Here is a 12,905-nt window from a genome sequence, read left to right as displayed (position 1 = left end):
TTAACAGACTGGACATTTAGGGGACATTTTACTTTCCCGTGATGATTCACTAATTCTGCTCACACATTGTAAATCAAACATGGTCTCCTGGGACCATGAATAACTGATTTAACAGCCTTCTGGAGGACTTATTGAAGTTTAACATGTCTCCATCATCAGTGCTGTGATGACTGTATGGAGGAATAAGTGTGTGTTGTTGCACAGATGTTGGAGTCAGCTCGTCCTCTTAAATCACACACAGCGTCTGTAACGCTGTGATTTGCTTATATTGAATTCTCTTTCTGAAACACATCATTTACCGTGATATTTGTGCTCAGTGGTGGTTGTAACAAGTAAAAAGGTCTCACAGGGACGATTTAGAGACAAACTGTTTGCGGGCTGCACTCTTTAGAGTTGAGTTCTCCGGCTGAATGAGTGGGACTGATCAATGCTGCAGTCGGTCTTGCTGCTTTGCTAAGTTTCTCACAGACATTTTTGCTAGAAGGAGTTTGGCATTTGAGAGTTTTTGCCTGCTAGAGGACGTAAAGCAACGAGACATGGTGTGTAATGACATACTGTACTTGTCATGAGCTTTTCTTGTCGGGACTTTTGGTTTCAGGAATACAGTACGGTAATTACAGCCTGTGTAGAGCGCAAATTCCACTTGGAAAACTTTTGCCATTGTGTAAATTGTTGGCTGTTACCTACAGCAAAATCATACCACTTATGTTAAGCCAGCTATGTCGTTATGGTTAACACAAATGACAAGGCAGAGATGGACAAACTTCCCATGTCATTTTGATCCTTTGTTTGAGAGTATTTCCCAGTAAATTATAACAACACAAAGTAGTTGTTCGGATGAAAACAGTGTTTTGACATTCCTCTCGAGAGCATGAAGAACTTTGTGCGTAGCATGAAAGTGGATCAGTACTGACACACTGCACGTTTCCTTTTGTTTTTCACCCGGCGTTGATGTTTTAGTGCCCTAATTTGAACACGTTTTTTTGCATTTATCATTAGTAAGACCATACAGAGGAACCAGCCACACACTTTGCTGTCACTAATTAGACTTACTGTATATGGAGTAAACTTGTATGTGGTTTGCCACCACTGGGGAAAACAAATAGTTTACAAATGGGCTCCAGTGTAGTGGAGCGTGTCTCCTTACTTCCTTTATGCATGAGCCTATGGTATAGAAGCCTTAAAGCCACTTAGAGGTTCTGTGGTGCAGAAATGTTTTTGGACTTGGTGACATGGATTTTAAAAATTCACACAAACTCAGTAGTTAAATAGTTTATTGATGCATTCCCTCAGCTTCCACATTCTCATTTATAGTGTAAAGAATATGCACTATGTTAATAAGACTGAGTTGACTGGTCGACTAAGGAATTATTGTGTGAGAGAGGGAAACAGAATTATACTGATATGGAAGAGTTAATATTTAAACAGACAATATTTGACAAGTATGTGTACTCTTATTAAAGTATAGCTGCTAAAGCTACTTTAGTACTATATTTAGTACAACACTGACAGAACAGTACCCATGTTCTGATGATGTTTCTTTATTTCATTTTCTTTATTTTCATTTTCTTTGAGCTGCACAGAAATCCACAAACAAAAATAATTTGTTCAGCAGTAGAGGTTCATAATGTCAGAGCACAGACTCGGTGACACTGTGTATATTTATTACAGCACAAATACAGACGCAGAGTGACAAGACACAAACTGCCTGTGCGTTGTTAGTTGTGGATACTTGTGGTAGCTTCCACCTCAGAAGGCGGTTGTTTTTTTGACACTGTTATCTGAGGTTGTTAGTGTTACGATGGCATTGGAGTGCAGCTCCTATGAAGGAGGAAATGTAAACATTGATCCCATTAGGTTACTAGAGACGAGTGACAAGTTCTGCTGAAAAAAATGAAACGAGTGGAGACAGGAAGCAGTAGTAGATGTAAACAGAGAGAGAGAGAGAGAGAGAGAGAGAGAGAGAGAGAGACAGCACAATTTAGGAACTTCCCATCCACATCCCAGCCCACATGTCTTGATGGAGGTAAGTGTAAACTGTGTCTGGCAGGCCAAGTGTAAGTCTTCGCAGGCGTAATGCTGAGTGGTTTACAGTGACTTCCTCATTATGTCCACAGTGTGCAGGGCGAATCCAAGCATCTCTTTGCTGGTGTCTTGACAACTCTTTCTGTTGACCTCTGGGCCTCCAGCTTTTTCCTCATCTCCTGCAGCTGTTGTCAGGTTGCTTGGGCTCCAGGCTCACACCTGGCTCCCACACACACACAACATCATGTATGCATGCAAATGATTACATATCTGTATCCCAAAGTCTCTTGGTAAATATAGAAATCCCAGGTATCTTATTCAAATCCATTCAACTGCTGTGCATGTTTGCTAAATCTTTTTTTCCTCTGTTATTTTCTTTGCATTTTTGTCCGACACTTGCTCTTGTATTGTTGCCTCTCACCTTGTAATTTTCTCTGTGATTTTTTGCTCATCTGCTGTTCAAGTGGCCTCTTGCTATTTGGCTTTGACCTTATGATTTTTCCTCTTCCTGCTATCTATGTTATCATCACCTGCTGAGCCAAGGTGACCAGCCTGAGCAACACTGAGCAACACACACAACTGGAGACCGGATTTATATACCTTTGAGTGGTTGCTGACCTCTCTTGCTCTCTGTCTCGCTGTCTGTGTGTGTGTGTGTGCTCAAGCTGCTGCCCCTGATTTCATCCACTGTGTAAATCGATCAGAGTAGCACAGTAACCTTTAGTCGGATTCTCTGAAAAGTTTTGTGCTAAAACTGTAGTGCTGTTTCCAGTTGCCAGTACAAATACACACTTAATTCCCAGTTAGGAGGGGGAAGCTTTGAGCGGGAGGACATCGCTGTTCTGTTATTCTGCTATGGCCATCCACAGCAGCAAAGTCACATCCAGTGCTTTCATAGCTGTTATTAATGCGATAGTTGTTAATGTGAAGCAAGCAGATGAGGATTGTGTGCACTAAGTGACTGTATCTAGCTTGTGCTGTCTGAAATCAGCAGTGGTTCCTTAAACTTTTGTATAAAAAGCTTCGAAAGCTACATCTATTTTTTTAAGTCGCTGGTTAAGTGTAAATATTTTGTTAAATATGCCCTAAGGAAAAATCGAAACTGCTCTAAGGTCATTTCAGGAGAATTCAAAAGTGAGCAAATGTTCCCATAAATCATATTTATTGTAAAGTATCACACGCATGCAAGCTTGATCAATTTTAAATTCCCTTGCCATACTCATGGATTGGGTGGAGAGTGACAGAGCAATTAAAATGCTGTGTGAGGCTGTGTGTGACAGGTGAAATTAATTGAAAAATGCTGCGTATCAGGTCCAGAAGGATGCAGATCCATCCAGCCTTTAGCCTCTTCACTGGCCTGGGCCGGCGTGCTGTGTGAGGCTGGAGGTGACTGAGACGTGCTGGGGGTGGAGTGGCTGGTGGTCAGGGATTGTGACAGCTGCACAGAGCCTGCCTTTAGGGCCTGCAGGCTGCAACCCCCTTCCTTCCCCCAGCCCGCTGCCTGGCTGACTGGCATGCCTGGCCGGAGGTGCTCAGCCCGGGGATATCAGAGGCTACCTGCTCCTCAGTGGGGAGCTGGAGAAGTGACACTGCTGACCCTGGGGAAGTCAGGTATAGATTTCACTTTCTCCCTCTGTGTAAACCTCGCTCGCATCCTCTCATGATACCTTTAAACACCTTGGTCTTACCTCTTAGCCCAAACAGGAGGTGATCTGACAGCAGGAAGTTAGCACAGAAGGAAAGAGGGAATGGCAATTAGTGGTAGTAGAAGATTTTAAACAGCTTTCAGCACGTCTTCAGCGGCACATTCACTATCAGCCTTGAATCTTACTTTGATTTGTTATTTTAAAATCATTAACGTAACAGAAAGAACCAGACCTCTGCTTCATTGCTATAAGTAAATCACACAGTCACACTCTCACTCGTGTGTAATGGCTCACGCTGACAGTGGCCCCTGTGTTAGAGCTGCTCAGTTATACAAATGCAGGCAGGCGCACAGAGGTGCATTTATACTGGTGAGCTGCTGGTGAATGACAGAGCTCAGGGGTGAACACTGGCTCAGTGTGTTCGACCAGGTAAACTCCTCAACCACTCCACAGAACAACAACAAACACTAAATAGGCCTCTTGTTTGGGTCCAACTGCACTCAGCAGGAAGGGTGGGAGCTCAAATCATTTGATCAGAAACATGTTATTATGGGCAGTGCTCATACATATGTAGATCCTGTGTGTAGCACTCTGTCTCGTGTGTGGTATATGATATTGATTTTGTTTTTTGCACATTTGTTTTTGTATGTGTGGTTTGATGGGCATGCTCGGTCTTTTCTTCAACAGTGTCCCGCTTTGCTTGAGGGTAATCATCAGTGTCAGCAAAAGAGAAAATGTTACTCATTTGCTTTTATTGTCTTGATAATTTATAGCAGTTGTACCAGTTTCACTTGTGTGTGCTGTCCCTAGATAGCACTATTCATGTATGTATGTCATGTAGGACTTTTGAGCATTTACTGTGAAAGTACTGCAGTGAAAATAATGTTCTCGCTCATCACAAGCTTTTTTTGTTTGTTTGTTTAACTCCTAAATCTGAATGAATAAAATGCATTAGTGTAAGTAAAAGACATTTACTTGCCAGGGATTATTCAGGGGCTAAATTTCAGAATCACATTACACTCTAAAAGCTTTTGAATGATATTGTGCTTTTTAGCTTAATTTGTCCTGACTTTGCTGCAGCACGCACATTATCTAGTATTGCTCCTGTAGTCGTGAGCTAACAAGCCATGTATGCAATTTCTCCAACTGACTTACGATGTTTCTATCCTCTGAAATACAATAGCAGCAGTAAACTGAAAGTGCATCGATAAATAAGCCTTGTGACGTACTGGAGCACACAGCAAGCGTTTGAACAGTGAAAGTGGTTTTGGAGAAAACATGATCTGAAAAGACGACGTTTGAGCAGCAGGCTGAAGACATTTTGTCGTCGCTGCTGTGAAACAGAGGCAAATGTTGAATATGTAGCACTCGCAGCCTTCAGGTAAGACAGGCAGATCAGCTATTTTACATTCAGGAATCACTGGGCTTGAGCTGAACTTACATTTAATAAACTTCTGCACCTGTGAGTCGCACACAAACATGTTTGTTCCAGTGTGTATTGCTTTCAATACATTGGTGAAAGAAAGAAGCCCCAAATCTTTTTACTCTATGAAATGTTAGTACCTCTAACTCTGAAGTATTTGCACTGACACTACATAATTAACACGTTAGAAGAGCTTTTTGCTGTGCATAAATGGCTCATACCTGTGTCATCGAGTGGATGTGTGATTTTCTCAACAGCCACACTGATCCGACACTTGACCTGATTTGTCTTGTTGAAGCAATAAGCTCAACATGATGTCTATTGGATCTGGTACGCTGTTTGTCCCACAGCTTTCCACTCGCAAAATTAATTTTATCGGGGGAAATAAATAAATAAAAAATAATCCTTTTAACTCAAGCACGACAGCTTTCTTTTTTTCAACATCATTTTTTGACTAATTAAACATTCACACTGACGACACTGGTGGCTCCTCGATCGTCTTATCTGCAGTTTCAAGCTTACATTCATGCACCCGTTATTTGGAAGTAGCATCTGCTTTATCCCCTGCACTGTAAACGGCTCCTCTGCCTCCCACAGCTACAGATATCAGCTATCAAAGTCATTACAGCCCGCAGGAGGTGGTACCAAAGCTTCCTCCAACCCATTGCGCCACCAACCCCCACTTCCATCTCTCATTGATCAGTCTGGAAAGACATCTAATCCATGCTGATCACGGTAACCTCCACCGCCTGGATAGCTGGATCTGAGGCACACGCTCTTGTTTTGCTGTGTCTCTTATTGAACCACGGAGGCTATGAGGACACTGGATATTGATGGGTGTGGTTCACGTCACCCCAGATAGCCTGATAGCATTAGTGATGCTGAAGATGGACCAGTGATGCTGCTACTGACGTAGCGGCTGACTCAGAATTTCTTCTATCATTCAGCTGCCCATCTCCCCACAATGAACTGGGGCTTATCACTGGTGGCTCGGCCTTTGATTAAAAGTCAGATTATCACCCTCTTACCATATGTGGGCTAAGCAGCTCTAGGAAACAGCTTGTTTGTTGTTTCCACAGCTTCAGTCACAGTTTTCCGCTTGTGTCATCCGTGTTCGTACTTTTCTTCCCTGCTGCATTTTCCCCCCGTCTTTCTCTTCTCATTTGTAGCAGAGGTGTTTTTCATTTCTGTGCTGCACGAGTGTGTGTGGGTGATGTGCCTTTACACTCTGCTTGGGGCCCTCTCATCATCTGTGTCAAACTGGTGGGCTGAGAGAGCATGAAGAAAGAAAAGGCCAGCTCTCTGCTCTTCAAGATCCCACATTAACTCCACTTTCTCCGGTTTAAAATCCCTCTTAGCCCAGCAGCAGCAGCAGCCGAGACATTAGCTCTTAACTCACATGGCTGACGCACACATCGACTCACCGATCCACTAAATCACTTCTGTTAACTGCATTGATTCACTGTGTCTCTCTGCATTTCTTACCTGTTTGATGAGTCAGTGCTTCTACAGTGCATCCGGCATATCCTGAGTTGACTGGTATAGTTAAATATCACTGCTTCTTCCACTGATTCATTGTACATTTCTCACAGTTAGCTACTCAAAGCTGAACTTAGTGAATGAGGCAGCACAACCCACAATGAGCTCCATTTGCACTGCATTAGTTAGTGGCTTGTCTTTATCTCCTCCCAGGTCATCACAAACTCATGCTGGCCTGACAGACCCTATAATTGAACCATATCTTTTAACTCTCACTAAAAAGAAGAAGGGACATCTTTCAGTGCTCTGCTCCTCTCAGAGTTTTTGCTGACTAAACAGGGTCCGGCCCGCTGCGGTCGGGTTCACAATTGTAACAACACTGTCAGAGAGGGGGCACAGCAAAAAATAAACGGAGTGGAGAAATGAATGCACCTGCTCTCTGGAAGAGCTGCACATAGCAAACACTTAGTTTGTTAATCCAAAGATGGGAAGAGAGAGCAAGAGAGAGAGAACAGAGAGGAAAGTACAGATAGTGACTTTAAAAGGCTCTCTGAAACAGCAATATTGTATTAGAAAATGCTTTCAGATAAACGCACCTCTGTTTTAGACTAATAACTTTCTGCTGCACTCCTAGACAAAGCTTAATACAACCACTCTATTTAAAATGACGTATTTCTTGGGCATGATGTGGGACCCAGAATACCAGACTGGCTTTGAACAGACTTTCCCCATAATACTAACAATACTTGTTATTGTTAGTGTATTAGAGCACTTGAACTGTCTTAGTACATAATAATCAAGGTTCTGCAGAATTTGTTTTATGTACATGATCTACAGAATCAATGCAGAGATTCTTAATGATTGTGAGTGGATCTTACTATTGTTTCTGCTGTTGACTGTGTCTTCTGGTGTCTTAATTCTCCATGTGGTGTGAACGCGGTGGTATGGGGATCTGACACTTCAGTGAATGGCGGCTTTATGAAACAAACCAAGAATCAAAATAAGGCACCTGTCTATTTCAGAGCCTGGCTGAAGCTCAAAGCCTTTAGGAAATCAATAGCTAGATCACTGTAGTGAAAGAGAACACGCTCCGTCTTGACTCTGTTCATGGAAACACAGATGGAGAAACAGCTCTGAACAAGAGGACTTCAGGATTGATGATTACCTTCATCCTGAAATTTATTTTTTTAAATCAGGAGGAAATCTCCCCTTAAATCCTTTACATACACAATGCTACCTTTTTAGCAGTAGTCATCATCATCAAGTTCTTTGCAGAAGCTACCTCATGCTTTCTATCTGGTCTGATGTACGGGTTGTACAGCTGCTGTGTCTGAGTGGTGACTCAGCTGGTAAAAAGCGCAGCACCATAGGATACGTTTTGGAATTCAAGCCTCTCATTTTACCGTTAAATTTCAGCCAGTTAGCCTGAAAGTTGTCTTTAAATTGTTGCTTCATTTTTGTAACGTTACTGTACCTGTGTGAGGATCCTGAGGAGTAACACTGACAACACTTGCACTGATCCTTTCGGGATCTGGTGGGTGGTGGTGGTCTATTTTTGCACGTTTTCATGTTCATATCACCGAAACCAGACTGTACCTTAGTGAAATACACTGCAACAGCAGAGAAGGTTTGTAGCCTTGGAGAGAGAGGGGACAGAGAGTGCCAAGCATGTTATGATATTTAAAATCGCGTGTGGGAATTTTCCGCATTATAAGAGCTAGATTTGCACAAATCATAATCTAAATTAAGTGCAATACCTGCAAACCCATGCTAAAATTCAGGCCGTGACCTCTCATATCTGCCTTTTATCTGCTTTTATTCTCATAGTATATGTACATATTGACTTGTGGGGATGTAGTAAATAAATATTCATGCACGGCATTACCAATCACAGTTGAATCATCTGTGTTGTTGTGTAGCATATGGATATGATATGGAGTTTAAATTATATTTCCACCCTGGCTGAGATAAAATTTTCCATGTCAGTCTCATTATGTGAATTACTCATGTGCCACAGATAAAGTGTTTAATTTGAGTTGTGTTACATGTTATTTGAGTGAGCACAGGTCCTTTATACATCTGACAAGTAATCAGGTCTTGGCCTCATTCACAGGTTTAACAAACCCATAAAACCTCAATTAGCGTGTTCCATATTTGATGCTGTCTGAGCCATAAAAGCAAAATGGCAAAAGAAGATACATAAATGTTATTTCTAGAATATTCAGTAGTAAGTTCAGTATTTTCAGACTTAAGAACAAGAACATTAAATTCATACATTTCAAAAATAAATGGTAGGCAGGTATGTTTGGACAGCTGCTTATGGTAGCTTTATATACATAAAATTATATTTTTGTTCATTCAGTTTTTGGTGTTTCTATTTTTTTATTTTATTTATATTGTACATTGACATGAGTAACATTCAACAACGAACTCATAGGGATCTTGCTGGGGAATTTTGTAGCAAGCCTTTCTCTTCTTCTATCCTCTGACAGCGGAACAAAGAAACACAAAAATGCACCTTAAAATGCAATAAATAGCATGTAAGGTAAGAACTAGCATTAAAATACCACAGCACAGATCTGAGAAATTATAACTTTGTGAAAGTAGAATTGATGGCAGAGCTGCTGCATTGAATTGCATTAAATTGTAAAGGTGTACTTAATACAATGGTCAATCAGTAGAATCATAGTCTATGACTTGAATGTGGCTTAATTTAACTGTCAGCTATTGCTTCACCTTGAATTTAGTATGTCATTCAGCGCTTTTCTTGAAGTGTCTGCTGAATGAAAAACAGCGGTAGCATGAAGTGACAACATGAGCTGAGACCAGTCAGACCCACAAAGATTTCATTTTTCCTTTCTTTGCATGTAAGTCTTTCTGCAGCATTTCAAGTTTTCCTAAAATCCTCTTGACAGCAAGACTGAAACACGTAGCAAGTGCAAGGAATTAATTTACCTTCATTAACACTGTTCTCAGTCATTGCCTGTGTCGGATCTCAACAACCTGCCCACTTCAGAGCATTTATCAGGGTGCCCCTCCTTCACTGTAAACTTTTCTGTGGCACATGAACACACAGCTTTCCTCTGGCCTGGACCGACACCTAAGCCAAAAAGCACACACTGAAAACTACCTGCAGGCAGACTTGAACCCTCACCAGGTATGGAAGACACAGAGCACGGCCCTGTTCCCACTCGGACACAGGCACAAGGGCACAGTAGAGCCTTTACAGGACTGAATGCAGAAAGATGGGATTGGAGGGAAGGATACACATGAGAGCTCTGTATTTGACTTGCCCCTCCACCACCCTCTGGCACGGCCCTCTCTCTGCTCCATCCTGTAGCTCCTCTGTCAACATACTGAGTATAGGACACCTGAAGTAGTGTCTGATTTTGGTGACTGCTGTATCTTCTGCTTTCTTGCCTGTATTCTGTATGCTCCCAAGACCAGAAGCTCAAAGTTGATCCGACTCCCTTAGCACTGGTGAGCCCAAGTCCTCCTAATAGCATGAACACGGTACTTTATACCAGAGAGAGTGAGCAAGAAGTGAGAGGAAGCCTGGCTTTCAAACAGAGGAGTAATGGACCCTGAGGGCACTTCTCAGCTCTCATGTAATCTGCTAGCTCTTGCTTTTCTACATGCCAAGAGAGGTGTTACATAAATGACAGAATATCCTCAATGGCCACTTTTTGTATGCTAAAAGCTTTCTCCCAGGTCGCTCTTTATGTTAATGACTTTAGTCAGGGTTTTGAAGTTCCTCGATGATGGGCAGCTAGCCTAGAAATGAAGGAGTGGCTCCGACCTTGGCCCACTTCAGGGAAACGCTCTGGTTTCTGACTAATATGCCCTGTTCTTTCTCCTACAACATGCACTCAAAATAGCTCCGGCATGCCCCATTAAGCAGCATTTTAATTGTTAACATTGCATTCTCTGTCCTTGGCACACATTAACTACTTCATTTAAATGTCAATCCCAATTAAAAATTGACTATTGAGGCGATCGTTTTAGCTGGGAACACGCATGGTGCTCCAACTACAACCTCAGTCACTATCTCCATCAATGTGTCAGTCACACTCAAAGATGGGGTGAAAAGCTGGCCGTCATAGAGGGCTGTAAGAAATGATTCACACAAGAAGTGACATGAGGAGCAAAGAGTAAAAAAGGACTTGAAAGAGAAGTTTAGTCCCTGCCCTATGTTCTTACTGCCACATACCTGACTGATCACTGTACCAAGTGACCAAGAGTGTAACAGAAATGGAAAAGGAACAGCAGATACACTTAAGATAAACAGAAGTCTATGAGGCAGATGTGGACTGAAGCTTTTCACCATGTTTCCACTCCTATGCTGTTACTGTGCTTGGCTATTGGAAAGGTGGTGATCATATTTGTCCTAATGCAGAAACAAAGCACATGCCTGGGAGGCATGTTTGTTTCCTAGTGTGTACAGTTGCTCCCTTCCTTCCTTTAACTTTCACCCCAGGCCTTACGTTGAGTAAAGACCTCCATAACTGGCAACCCTCCTTCATCCTTCCAGGCCCCGCTCCCTGCTCAGCTGTGCCGGGATACAAACCCCATTCCCCCTAGAGAGCATTAACGTTAGCATTAGCTTCTGCACAGAACGGTGCCAGTCCAGAGGCTTGGCATGCAGTTGTCCTACGCTGCGAACGGAAGCACACATACACTCGATCCATTCCCGGCACTGCAGTGCCAGATGGATGGCAAGCAGGGATGCTCCCAGGTCCAAATCACCTCCTGCAGCTGGGTGATAGAGTCTAGCAGTGGGGAGAGGGCTCAACAGGGACTGGGACCTATTGCATCTCTTTTGTTGTAACACGCCCATCAGCTGCCATGTAGGTCTTCAAGCAATCTAAATTTGGGGTTTTCGCGACAGTCATCTATTCGTCTCAATGTGTTTGCATTGCTTTGTTGTGTTTGTTTGTTCGGGCCTAGCTGCTTGTTATGCACCATCTAATAATGGGTAATGCATCGGTGGCTGCCTGCCTAATGACTTAGATAGGTAGAGGTGCTGTGTTAGCAAGCAAACGTAGTGTTGTCATGGGGATGATGTGTGGGCCTCTCCTCCTCTCCTGGAGTGAAGCAGTGAAAGGTGCTTGACCGCCCACCACCAAAAGGCGCAACACACGCTACCACGCACATGCTTACAGCCGCAAGTACCATCATTGAAGTACAAGCAGAGTGGATGAATCAGTGAGCTCTCTAGCATCTCAGAGAGGAGGAGGACGTGGTGGAGAAGGGGTTGTCTAGGTTGATCTGATCACATAATGCAAGCAACAATGAATCACAGTGTTACTTCGGTTTTAATCAACACACTTAGGTTACAAATGACTCACTTGTGAAAAAGCACATCATTTGCATTACTGGTTGTTTGCTATTTTAATGCTAATGTGTTCTCCAGTGCCCACCACAGTCCTCGAACACACTTCATCATTCAGCTTTTCTTTTTATAGCAATCTCTTTCTGTATCTGTCGCACTGTCAAACCTCACCCACCTACCTATTCCTCCCCTGTCCCACAACAGCCGTTTCTGTCTGCTGCCATTCTCCCATTAAGAAAGGAAATGAGGCGAGGAACCAATGCAAATATCTTGGACCCCTTGCTGCTCCCTGACTCATCACCCAAAGACAGACACAAGGACGGTATGAGGAAGAGAGGAGGAACAGGCGGGAGGAAGGGCGCAGCAATTAGGCGGAAAAAACAGAACTACACAAAACGCAGTTGATTGCTCCACAAAGAAAAAAACGGAGAGGCTGATATCACTCTGCGAAAGCAGTTTATTGTCATGCAGAAACAGCAGACGCCCGCAGAACACCGTTCTCTTTCCATTTTTTATGTGGCGTAGCTGTCCTATCATTCAGCCTCTGCTATTTCAGCAGTTTTGAGGGGTCATTCTGTTTCTCTGCCTCCTGTCTCGTCTATCTGTATCTCACTTGGTTGTTTTGTAGATTACAGAGATTGTAAAGAGCTCAGCAGTGCAGGTTTGCCTGTTGAGAGCACAGTTTCTAGTATTTAGTATTGTTCTCTTGTTCTGTGGATGCCTGAAGAAAGAGAATTAGGGATTATTGTTGTCTTAAGGTTGTGTTTGAGTTTGTCAGGGCGATAGGTTGGAAACGAGTGTAATGAATTAGGCAAAAGACACAAACATAAAGATCTATTTAAAACCACAGTTTCCACAAAGCTGGCAGCCTACACGCACTCAGTGAAGTGCTGTCAGCCACAGCTTCACCAATTAGCTGTCAGTAAAACACCATTCGACCCATTCACTGTGTGATAATGATAAGCTGCTAGTGCTCAGTCAGGATTTGAGAACTTTAATG

The 12,905-nt window shown here is 42.8% G+C and overlaps 1 protein-coding gene across 2 annotated transcripts in view; it reads left to right on the top strand.

Annotated features, from left to right (window-relative positions):
- Positions 1–12,905, top strand: part of znf385c (zinc finger protein 385C) — a 103,795-nt gene that overhangs the window by 793 nt on the left and 90,097 nt on the right. The window lies entirely within an intron of this gene.

Source organism: Anabas testudineus, chromosome 8, assembly GCF_900324465.2.
Source record: "Anabas testudineus chromosome 8, fAnaTes1.2, whole genome shotgun sequence".
Lineage (NCBI taxonomy): Eukaryota > Metazoa > Chordata > Actinopteri > Anabantiformes > Anabantidae > Anabas > Anabas testudineus.
This window is presented reverse-complemented; position numbering and strand designations above follow the sequence as displayed.